The sequence below is a fragment of the Sturnus vulgaris genome, unplaced genomic scaffold (assembly GCF_052056855.1).
Source record: "Sturnus vulgaris isolate bStuVul1 unplaced genomic scaffold, bStuVul1.hap1 Scaffold_182, whole genome shotgun sequence".
NCBI classification, from domain to species: domain Eukaryota; kingdom Metazoa; phylum Chordata; class Aves; order Passeriformes; family Sturnidae; genus Sturnus; species Sturnus vulgaris.
In genome coordinates this window covers 519,583-520,000 of record NW_028276116.1, presented here as the reverse complement: position 1 = coordinate 520,000, position 418 = coordinate 519,583, and positions in this window count along the sequence as shown.

The window sequence follows — 418 nt, the reverse complement described above, 5'->3', positions numbered from 1 at the left end:
CCTAATGCTGGGTAGACCTGTTGCCCTCGGCCGGCAGTGTTACCGGCCGGCCTAATGCTGGGTAGACCTGTTGCCCTCGGCCGGCCTTTGTACCTGACGGCCGAATGCTGGGTAGACCTGTTGCCCTCTGCCGGCCGGCCTAATGCTGGGGAGACCTGTTGCCCTCGGCCGGCCTTTGGACGTGGCGGCCGAATGCTGGGTAGACCTGTTGCCCTCGGCCGGCCTTTGGACGTGGCAGCCTAATGCTGGGTAGACCTGTTGCCCTCGGCCGGCCTTTGGACGTGGCGGCCGAATGCTGGGTAGACCTGTTGCCCTCGGCCGGCCTTTGGACGTGGCGGCCTAATGCTGGGTAGACCTGTTGCCCTCGGCCGGCCTTTGGACGTGGCGGCCTAATGCTGGGTAGACCTGTTGCCCTCGG